General features: G+C 46.9%; 2 protein-coding genes across 2 annotated transcripts in view; both read left to right on the top strand.

Moving 5' to 3' along the window:
* The window catches only part of six3a (SIX homeobox 3a), a gene marked incomplete at both ends in the record, with an annotated part of 284,173 nt that overhangs the window by 12,933 nt on the left and 261,240 nt on the right, over positions 1-10,000 (top strand). The gene's annotated exons all lie outside the window — the stretch shown is intronic.
* Positions 4,766-10,000, top strand: part of ppm1ba (protein phosphatase, Mg2+/Mn2+ dependent, 1Ba) — a 22,406-nt gene continuing 17,171 nt past the window's right edge. Inside the window, exon 1 of the mRNA XM_080542543.1 lies at positions 4,766-5,091. The gene's annotated coding sequence lies outside the window, so the exon portion shown is untranslated. The remainder of the gene's footprint in view (positions 5,092-10,000) is intronic.

Raw genomic sequence — 10,000 nt, 5'->3', positions numbered from 1 at the left:
CAAACCTGCCCCAAGCCCCCTAGCCGCCTAACCCCTAGTCTGCTGTACCTCCTAGCCCCCTGACCCCTAGCTCCGAGCCCCTATATGTGTCAGCAGTATGGTAGTATATGTGACAGCAGCTGGTGAAAGCGGGAACAAGTCGGCAACGGACCAAATGTTGGACCTTAATTCAGAAGAATGTTGTTGAAAATCAATGACACACTCGCTAGTCAAGCCGAAATATTGCAATGCTATGGATTCGGTGAGTAATCCCCACTACTACCCAAGTGATTTCTACCTCTACCAGCCTCCACTGTTGAAGACCGAAGAGCTGCTCACGTTCGTGGTGACCACATGACTCATCTCAGACGGTAAACGTCCGACTCGACACACACCAGAATTAACGCTGAACATGAAAACTGCTTTCAGCCACTAGATGGCGCTGTCACGCTGCTGATAGCCAGGTACTGTAAAAAGACTCTGCTCTTCTTCCAGTCAGAACAACTGGCCTCCAGTCTGTCACGCCAGACTCCAGGGGAGGCTCCAGGGGAATCCATGCAGTACAATGAGCCCCCCTCCCCCCGTCCTCTCATTTCCACCTCCACCAGCCTCCCCTATACAGGTACGTATACTTGAACGCTTGAGGTTCCCATTGTTGTTGTAGGTTTGATTAATTCTTGTGTGTACTGTGTAACATTGTGCTCCATTGTGTCCCATTTAGGGCCTTCTGGGGCGAGGCCGTGGTCGGAATTAATTCATATGACATATGGCCCTGAAGCATGTCTGCTCATGACACAGATACATACAAATGCACACACACACACACACATGTTCCATGTTCCCGAGCAGAGCGGGTGTATCAGGAAATATGTGCATGTGTGTGAATGGCATGTGATTCGTCACGGGGTCATGGGGAACCCCCCCCCCACACACACACACACACACACACACACACACACACACTAATCCGCATCGGGCAGCTGTGCTTGTTCGTAGGTCTACTACCTCCCAACCCCCCAACCGCCCCCCCCCACCCCCCCCGCCCCCCTCCACCCCACCCTGACAGTTACCCCACCTCTCCTGCCCCTCACCCACCCACCCCCCCCCCCTCGCGGATCAGAAAGGTCCGGAACAACCCTGGGAAAGGCACAGAGAGAGGTCCGCTGCCGTGTAACAAACAGCTGTTTAATGAGTGTAATCCCATTACAGAGGGAGAGGAGCCGGCCCCCCTTCCCGCCGATACGCATGCAGTTCATAGACACACATACCAAACACACACATGCATGCACACACACACACACACACACACAGTGAATAAGCAGTGGAATTAACCATTAAATACTCACAAAACAAACACACTTGCATTTCATCCGACTCAAACAGCCTTTTCCCATATCAGTCATGTTGACCTGGCCTCTGGAGAGACGCGGCGTCCGTCTATCCAGCGGAAGAATCAGGCCTGAAGAGCCTCTTATGTCTGAAGTGTGTCCCTAGGCCAGAGCATGATTGCTTTGCTATGGCAGTTTCAAAACTCCCCTGATTTCACACTGGCTAAAGCTCCTCAACACCCCCCCACCCCCCCGCCCCAGCATTGGTCTGGAATAATAGAATAATACATGTTGTGTTTGTCTGATGACAAGCTCTCGTCAGCGGGAGAATGGAGCGGTATGGTGAGGGGAAAGGTTAGAGCACCTTACAGAACGTGGGTTTAAGCTTTACTTACTCTCTCATTCTTCTAGGAGAGCACAGGATTGTTACAGCCCTAGTCCCTGCCTTAACCCCAGGCCCTTGTGGAGATCTGAGAAGGGGTGGATAGAAAAGCAAGATAATAATAATAATAATAATAATAATAATAATAATAATAATAATATCTTGGTTTTATATAGCGCCTTTCACAAACCCAAGGACGCTTTACAGAATTTACAGACAGAAAGTCAGACAGACACACACAACAGAAAAAAAAACAAGAGACAGTGACAGCGACAAAACTAAACTAGGGGCCAAAGGCCTTGGTGAACAGAGGAGTTTTGAGGGCTGATTTGAAAGTGTCCAGGGTAGGAGCATTGCAAATCACTGTTGGGAGAGAGTTCCAGAGGGTGGGTGCTGCCACACTGAAGGTTCTGTCCCCGAAGGTCCATAGGGTGGTGCGGGGGGTGGAAAGCAGACCCATGTCTGAAGACTACAGGTTCCGGGATGGGGTATGTTGGCAGAGAATGTCAGTTAGGTACTAGTTAGGTACATCCGTGGAGGGATTTGTAGGTGAGAAGGAGGATTTTGTATGTGATGCAGGATTTTCCAGGACCGGAAGCCAGTGAAGGTGAATGAGGGTGGGGGTGATGTGCTGCCAGGGTTTGGTGTGGGTGAGAACCCTGGCAGCCGAGTTCTGCACATACTGGTCACTCCTCCATGCACTTTGATGGGTCAGGTTGAATTTCCGCCATCTTGCTTATAGTACAGTGCCTTCAGAAAGTATTCAGACCCCTTCACTTTTTTCCTATGCAAATTAGAGACCCTATAAAAACAAAGATATTCATTCCAAAATTACATGAACTATTATCCTTAACATTAAGATTGATTCAATTCAACTTATTGAATGATTTGTTTTAAGGGTGTCATAGGAAAGGATCTGAATACTTGTGTACATGAGGTACTTCTGTATTTGAATTTTTATATGTTTCCTGACATTTCTAAAAACGTGTTTTTGCTTTGTCATTCTGAGACATTGTGTATGAAATGATGGCAAATTATTTTAATTATATATTTTTTTTTAATGATGTCTATAACAAAACAACATGTGGAAAAAGTGAAGGGGTCTGAATAGTCTATTTAGACCTATCCAAACCTATACAGATCTATACAGATCTATCCAAACCGATCCAAACCTATCCAGACCTATCCAAACCTATCCAGACCTAACCAAACCTATCCAGACCTAACCAAACCTATTCAGACCTAACCAAACCTATTCAGACCTATCCAAACCTATCCAGACCTATCCAAACCTATCCAGACCTATCCAAACCTATCCAGACCTAACCAAACCTATTCAGACCTATCCAAACCTATCCAACACATTCAGATCTAAGATTTATAAAAGTGTCTAGGGATGGAGGACTGGGGGTTGTTTCTAGACAAGCCTCTCTGGACAGAGAGGTATTTATCTGATACTATTATTACTCAGTTTATGTAAATGGCCTGATTTCCTTTCAGTAAAACACCACTTTATTGATCAATGTTGGTTCATCTCCTCTCCCCTCCCCTCCCCTATACTCTCCTCCCCTCTCCTCCCTTTCCCTCTCCTCCTCTCTTTTCTATCATCTCCCCTCCCCTACACTCCCATCCTCTCCTTTCCCCATCTCTCCTCCCTTTTCCTCTCCCCTCTTCTCCTCTCCTCTCTCCTCCTCACCTCTCCTCTCCTCTCCATTTCCCCTCCCCCTCCCCTCCCCTCCCCTTCCCTCTTCCCCTCCCCTCTCCTCTCCCCTATTCCCCTCCCCAACCTTCTCCCCCTTCTCGAACATCGAGCCGGGCACTTGGCGACTGCAAAAGGAAACAGCCATCGCTATGGAGACCATGAAGTGAGGGCACTTCCGTTGCCACGGCAACCGTGGAGTGTAGTAGTCTCTCTTAGAATCTTTCTTTTTTCACAGAACCGCCCTTAAATTGTCAGTTCGCGGCCTCCTCCGCCTCTTAGCCCTGCTGTGACAAGCTGTTAACCCTAACCCTTCACAGCCAGGGAGAGACCATTCTTTTATATTTGAGGAGTAGCAGAAGGACACTTTAAGTGCAAATCCTTACTTCCTAGGATCTCACAGAAAATGTGCGTAAGAAACAGGGGAAAACAAGTACTTGACTCGTGAATAATGTGATTTCTGAGGGCAACTTAAATAGGTGACTCTGGAGCTGTGGGGTCAAGGAAACCCGACAATAACACAAAGATACATCCTCTCAGGAATGTACACCCACACATTCACAGAGACACGGGTGACATCTCGTATTGTAAAGTATATAGAATAGAAATGAATAGAATAGATTAACTTTTTCGATACATTTTTAATAGAGAAATTTTTTTCTATTGGGAACTTCAGGTGAGGCATTTGGATTAAGCAATTCAGTACATAAGTAGCTCTGGATAAAGGCGTCTGCTGAATGCCAAAAATGTAAATACAGAATAGAATTTACATGACAATGACAAAAGTATTGACGCTGGCAAAAGCTATTGAGACTTGAGAGCTCTCTTGACCTTTGGGGTAACAACCAAGGTCTGCATCAGTATATGGTTTTATACATGTTTTATATGACAAAGAGAGAACTTAGGATGATGGTTGGACCCACACTTCGGCGACCTTGAGTGCCATGAAAGGCGCCTTATAAAATAAATGTATTATTATTATTTATTATTACTTTGCACTTGATTGGATATGTCACAAGATTTCACAAGGCCTAGGCCTATACTAAATGCCACAACCAAAGTTGAATCAGGGACTTACAATGTAAGGTAAATTAACTAAATGAACGTATTCCATGTGAGTTGCACATATTATTACTCACTGTACATACAATCTAAAATAAAGCAATATTTATTCAATATCTCACCAATGCTGAGGATGGGCCACAATGTCATTTGACTGACAAAAACAGCTAACCAATCTCAGCGCGACTTTGTAGACTCTGACCAATGGGTAGCAGGAGTGCGGAGGCTTGTCCCTCCCCCGGAGCTGGACACGGAGCAGCGAGGTGATCACGCACTGCTGTGGTCCGTCAATGGAGGAGGGGACGTCATCTGTTTCATACATTTAGCTTAGCTTAGCCAAAGCCAGTGCATTTCTTCCATTATCCACTTGCTTCTATTGTTGTATTCAATTCCCCCAATCCATGCTTCTCACAGCGCTGTCTTGGTTTAAGGTTGCCAAACATGCATAAAAAAGCCCGCAGTCAGTGCAGAGATATGTTGAAAGGGGAATTGATCGTGTAAAGCCATAGCTAGCCCACTGGTAGCTAAGACAGCTAGCTTGATCTCAGAAAAACTAATAAACCAAGTAGCAAAGACAAGACAAGTTCCATTGCAACCAGAAGAGAAGACAATTGGGAAGAAAACACATTTATCCTAAAAACGTAAGTACACACAAACAGCTCTCACCCAACTGGTCATACATAGATTGTATTCTTTTACATTTTGCAAGCTAACGTGCTAACCTGTTAGTTAGCTTACAGTGGGAAGTCAGTCAGGTAACCGTGTGTTTAGCTTAGCTAGCCAGCCATGCTAGCGTGTGTTAGCTCGCTGCTACTGTCACTCGTTTACTTTCTGTTAACGCCACTAACACCTCGTAACGTAGCTAGTTAGCCTTACACCTCGTAAGGCACTAGGTTAATAGGCTAGCTTAGCCAACTTTGCTTTTATTGACAGGCGTGAGTCACGAACATGGAGCTTAACGTTAGTCAACTAGGAAGCTACCTAGATAGAAAATGTGAATCCCCCCCCCCATCCACCTTCTGACAGCTACTAAGCTTAGCTAACCTCAAACAGGGTCGTCAGGGGCAACAAAACACGATTCCAGCCCACAGACTTTTATCTTTTATCAGGGTAACCCCGTAGCGTTGTAACCCCGTAGCGTTGCGTCGCGTGACATTACTAACGAGCTTTGCTTTAAGCTATGTTGTTGACAACATTGATGTCTTGATTGTCGAGCTATCCGTTTTCGAGGGACTCACTGTCACTGGGCCAGACAAGAAGTTAACTAACCAGCAGGGGTTTGTTATGCAACACTAAACATTCTAACTAACTCCCTACCTACCTAACTACCCAACTAACTAACAACCTAAATACCCAACTAACTACCTACCTACCCAACTAACTACCTACCTACTACTGCATTCACACATGTTTGTTGTCATATAATTACAGACTTGTCAGTTGTCACCTCTCCGTCAGTTGAGTTGGACGTACTAACTGGCATATTTTAGCTGGCTGAGGTACTGTCTCTGTCTGTCTGTCTGTCTGTCTCTCTCTGTCTCTGTCTCTCTCTCTCTGTATCTCTCTCTGTCTCTCTCTCTCTGTCTCTGTCTGTGTGTCCTGTGGTTCTCGTTGTCCCTGACTCTAGTCCCATGGCTTTACACAGCTCCAGTTAGTCGTTATGATGGAGTGTGGGAGAGCGGTTCACCCAGGTAGGTGTGTTCCAGCGAGTATGAAAGCTTCGCAGCAGCAGCAGCAGCAACAATATTCTCAATTCTCTTCCAGTTTTCGCTTACTCTAGCTCTTTGAGACCGTCTTCTGTTGTTCATTAGCTGACCGCCTTACGACACAGGATGAGCCAACAGGTGTTCTCTTAGCCTTGACCAACTTGTTGACCTTTGTATCTTGTGTGAAAGGTATACAGTGAAACAACTCCTATTGCCTTGAAGTCAGTGATGTGTAACAATCTGTTCACTGCTCTTGTCCTCTACATTTGGTTTGAAGGGTGACCCATGCTTGCCTCACCATGGCTGGCTCTCGAGCACATGGTTTGCCTTCAGAGGAGGTGACAGTGCTTTCTGCTTTATGGTAAAGGCTAAGTGGGATGCTTTGGAATGGCCCAACTTTGATGTTACCCCATTGAAGTTGAGATTTAAAATGGTTAGGTAAGAGTTACGGTTAGGTTTTTAAAGATTACAGTGACCCTCCACTCCACTTCATAGAGATCAGGGAACACTGGGGTTGCACCGGCCGATGGAGGTTCGTCCCAAGTATCCCACTTAGCCTCTAGCGTCCCTCCAGAGTAGGTGACAGTATTGCATAGTGTTGACACTGACCTGTGACACCCTGGGCGGAGGGGCAGTAGAGCTGTAGAGCTGCCCAGATGACATCATCCTCAGTGGCCTTCGCCTGTTGATGTTGGTACCTGGGTGTCAGATCCTGTCCCCCTACCGCTACTGTACACAACTATGCATTCACTTCAAGGCTGGACACACACACACACACACACATCACACCACACCGCATAAGACACACACACACACACACACACACACATCACACCACACCGCATCAGACACACACACACACACACACACACACACACACACACACACACACAGTATAGTGGTGCCAGGCAGGCACACACTCATCAGCCTTATGTGAGATGTAATCTTGTGATCTTGGGTCATACATGCATGATGGTAATACAGTCTTGGTGAGGGTTTAGGCGGACACAGGAGGAGAGGGTTATGTTGGATCATGTTCACTTTAATGTTTTTTCGAAAAACACACAAGCCAGGAGGTCAAGTGAGCTAGAGAGGTTTTGTTTTCTTGAGCTCGTGGGATAACGCACTCTTATGGCGCCCTCAGATTAAAAATGTTCTTGACGTTTTTGTTATTTAGCGGACACTTTTACTCCAAAGCGACTTACAATAACTATATTTGTCTAAATTAAGTGAATCAACTATACATCAGTGCAGCCAGTCATCATAAGTAAAAACCTTCGATAAGAAGAAGTAGTGCCATCTGCAATAACAAGAAATGTATTCCAAGGTCTGAAAGTCGACTGAGCAGAACGACCACTGTGTCAGTCGACCCCAGTTGGAGCTCAGTGACTCCCAGACTCCCATTAGGCCTGGTTAGATGGTGTCCGTGGGAGACAGCAGGCCAGCCTGACGCTGGGGCTATTTCTGCCTCAGTGATGCAGCTTTTAGCTCGCATATCTCGCTACAGTCTTTTTTTCTCTCTCTCTCTCTCTCTCTCTCGTTCTCTCTCTCTCTCGTTCTCTCTCTCTCTCGTTCTCTCTCTCTCTCTCTCTCTCTCTCTCTCTCTCTCTCTCTCTCTCTCTCTCTCCTGTGAAATGTGGTCTGGGCCCTGCTCCCAGCCTGTGTGTGTGTGTGTGTGTACACACATGTGTCACACAATTTTTTGGGATGTTTGTGTGTGTGCCGTTTATGTGTCAGTCAGTTATGAAGTCATGTAGTGTTGAGTGTTGAGTCAACTCTTGGCTGATCTCTTTCTGGTCTAGATTGCGTCCAAGCCCGCTGATTGGGTTCATAGGGTGTGCGCGGCACAATTGAAAGCCTTTAGAAGTGTCACTCATAGGCGCAAACATTCATAGCTGATGTGACTGTTTATGGAAGTGTTGTGTGAACTGTGAGTAGCTTCCATATGTTGTCCGCCTGTCTCTCTCTCTCTCTGTCTGTCTGTCCAGACATGTTGGCACTCTGTGTGTTGACTGGAGGGGTTGAGAATAACTTTATGATAAGTCTGTTAAGTGCTGGAACACTGATAACGGTTAAAAGGCTGTGTGAGTGTGTGAAGTGTGTGTGTGTGTGTGTGTGTGTGTGTGTGTGTGTGTGTGTGTGTGTGTGTGTGTGCGCGCGCGCGTGTCTGTGTCTGTGTCTGTGTCTGTGTCTGTGTGTGTGTGTGTGTGTGTGTGTGTGTGTGTGTGTGAAGTGTGTGTGTGGAGAGAGAGACTGAGCGGGTCAAGTGAAGTCAGATAACGAGACTCTAAATCAATGTTAAGTTAAGCCCTGACTTCTCAACACACCCAGGGTGCTGATTCACCCTTTGTATGGTTTCTCATCCTCTGTGTGTGAGAGAGTGAGATGTGCTGTGTGTTGTAGCGTTATGGTTAAAGATGCACCAATCTTGGCTGGATCTGAAATGCTGGATCGGGAATTCGGGAGATAGGAGGAAATGTTTTTTACCGACACAAACTGTCATTAAAAAACTTTCCAAACACATGCTGCACAGCTGAGACGACACGTGTGGTAACAACGACAACAACAACAACAACAACCATAGAGCAACCGTCGGCTCAGTCCATCACAATCAGATAGCATGGACCGGTATGGGCCGCACCCTAACTGTAACTAATGTTACATTTCCCAATTGGTTCAAATGTGGTTCCGGTTAACAGGATGTATGTCGAGCGTGTCCCCCATATGTTGCTCCCCTTCCCAGATGGGGGACCCTCCGTGATACCCCCCCCCTCTCCACCACCCGAATCACTGAACCCTCAATCACCACTGTTATTGTTCCTCTTACAAGTGTTGATTTTCCCCATTAGCTAGGGAGTCGTAACATTCCGCGTACGTAGTGCCAGAGGGGAGCAGAGCAGAGGCAGACTAGAGCCAGCTGAGGGCCGGCCAGGTTCCTCCATGGGAGACAGACACCTCCGGCCCTCCGGTCAGCCTGGGAACACGCTGCTGAGCTGGCTGGATCGATGGACAGACTTACAATAGGCCTGGAACCATTACAGGGAGAGTGTGTAAAAATGTATGACATTTTCTCTCTCTCTCCCTGTGTGTGTGTGTGTGTGTGTGTGTGTGTGTGTGTGTGTGTGTGTGTGTGTTGAAAATTGGATAAGAAGTGCAGCTCGATCTCAAGATCTGATTTGGCTCGTTTCGCTGGAAGGAAATGTCACCGTATTGTTTATTCAACCGGTCGTTCCAATCTGATCAACAGGAATGCCAGGCTAGGGGGTCGATGGCTCGGGGTTGAGTTGGGGATTTCATCATCATGATGATGTCTGCAGGCCCGGGGAAGAGCTGTGATGTTTCACCCAGTAGGCCCCAGTTGAAAGGCTAATCTGCCACTGCATGGATCCAATAAGCTGATTACCAAATCGAGTTACCTTATTAAAGCCACTCTCTGGTCTCTGTATCCAGCCTCTCATTCAGCCAGCTCTCATTCAGTTCCCGATCTGTTCCAGTCATAACCTAACAACCACGTGTGTACTGCTATTAAGACTGTGTGTGTGTGTGTGTGTGTGTGTGTGTGTGATGGGACTGGTGGGCCTGAGAGGAGATGGAGGCTAGAGGCTGAACTGAGCTGTCCCACATGCTCGAGATTGATGACTTCAGCAGAATGTCTCTCAGTAGTTCAGCCAGCGTACACACACACACACACACACACACACACACACACACACACACACACACACACACACAGACTCGCTGACAGGAAGGAGATAAACAACTCCAGGTCTACCATACACACACGTCAGTGGGATGAGGCTGGACCAGGCCAAAGACACAATGTGTGCAGAGCCAGGAGGACCGG

Source organism: Nansenia antarctica (assembly GCF_963989245.1).
Source record: "Nansenia antarctica genome assembly, chromosome: 1".
Taxonomy (NCBI): Eukaryota; Metazoa; Chordata; class Actinopteri; order Argentiniformes; family Microstomatidae; genus Nansenia; species Nansenia antarctica.
Note: the sequence above shows the minus strand (reverse complement) of the source record. Positions and strands in the feature narration are given on the sequence as shown.